Below are 1,578 nucleotides of genomic sequence, written 5' to 3'. Positions count from 1 at the left end.
CTCACATCCGGAAAATTCACTTCCACTTCCCATCCTTTCCTTGTAAGAAAGAGGGTGGGAAAGGAAAGACGACTAAAGGCCTCCAGGACTCACACTCATCAGACGAAACGCGGAATTGCTTCCACTTTACGCCTGTCTTCTGTGTGGTCGTGGTATTTTACCGGGCCAGCCGGGACAATCTATTGTCAGTGTTCATTTGCTAATTTGTCGAATTCCACTCAACTCAAAATTGTGAAATAAGATATTCAAAAGCAATCATCTTTAAATAAAATATAAACTTTGTTATCTGTTAACGACTAAGCTAAGTTTAGTTCTAAAATTAATAGTTTAAAGTAATAATTCAAATAACCGCGAAGATTAATCTTAATCTTGTTAAACATAACTCTGTGTGCTGTAACGTCGGTAATTTGAATTTAACGAGCCTAAAACATCTCGTCTACGCAACGCGAAATTATTCAGTACATTGTATTCAATGTTTGCATTATATTCTAAAATCTAAATAATATTTGTTATATAACTTTTATGTTGAAAATAAAACTATGTATATTGCAAATATATAATACTAATGTTTAAATGGATGTTTGTTAGAAGGTATAGACGTAGAACATAGTCTGGAAGAACACATTGGCAAGTTTATTTTTAATTCCGCGCGGATAGTCGCAGGCGACAATTAGTTATTATAATAAAAATAAGTACTTACTACTATTGCTGCTTATAAAGTACATAACGTTAATCTTCTCTGCTCAATATAATTGTAAAGAAAATTGTAAATTTGTAAATAAGTGTTTGTGTTTTGATATATAAAAACCTATGTATACAAGCTATGTATAGGCAATTGGTAATTCATCTAGCCTATTCCGTACCTCGAAAATCAAGCGGTGTAGTAAGCTGCACAATAGTTTATTAGTCACGACAAAGCCGTCAAGTTTTGTCAAAGGATTTAACTCCGGCTTCGCAGTCTGTGCGGTCGACAGTCCACATTATGAAGTCTAGTCAAAGAGACGGTGTTAACTGCTACGGGTAACGATTCAAACGAAGAGATAAATGTCAACATAAAAGTACTTCATTTCATTTGTATTAAGGCAATGGTTTGCAGTTAGTGTTCGTAAAGGATGACCTTGTTATGCCCTTGTGAATTTTATAAAATATATAAAAGGAAAAAGAATGCCCCGGGTGAGGATCGAACTCACGACCTTAAGATTATGAGACTTACGCGCTGCCTACTGCGCTACCGAGGCTCTGTATTTCCTCTGCAATACGCATAGATGCTTCTTAAATAAATGAATAGATACATTATTAAGTTCATACAATAAAACAGTGTACATTTTTTTTTCTACGCAGATAAAAAAACTCTGTAGAGTGCAGAACGTATCCGAACTCTTCGGTGGATATAGATTAATAATCTGCCAAAGAGGTGGCATACTGGCAAGAACCTTTGCCTTTTTAATTATGGAAAAAAAACAAGAGAGATATTTGCGGTAAGTCGATAAGTTGACAACAAGGTGTAGTCGTGAACAGAATCATAAGTTTTATGATAACGTTTTAATAATGAAATAAAATGTTTTTAAATTATACAAC

General features: G+C 34.2%; 1 non-coding gene across 1 annotated transcript; it reads right to left on the bottom strand.

Moving 5' to 3' along the window:
• Positions 1 to 1,165: 1,165 nt before the first annotated feature.
• TRNAM-CAU (transfer RNA methionine (anticodon CAU)) lies at positions 1,166 to 1,238 on the bottom strand. The gene has a single exon. It is a non-coding gene; the product is annotated as a tRNA-Met (tRNA).
• Positions 1,239 to 1,578: the final 340 nt, after the last annotated feature.

Source organism: Papilio xuthus, unplaced genomic scaffold (assembly GCF_000836235.2).
Source record: "Papilio xuthus unplaced genomic scaffold, Pxut_1.1 DF826923.1, whole genome shotgun sequence".
Taxonomy (NCBI): Eukaryota; Metazoa; Arthropoda; class Insecta; order Lepidoptera; family Papilionidae; genus Papilio; species Papilio xuthus.
Note: the sequence above shows the minus strand (reverse complement) of the source record. Positions and strands in the feature narration are given on the sequence as shown.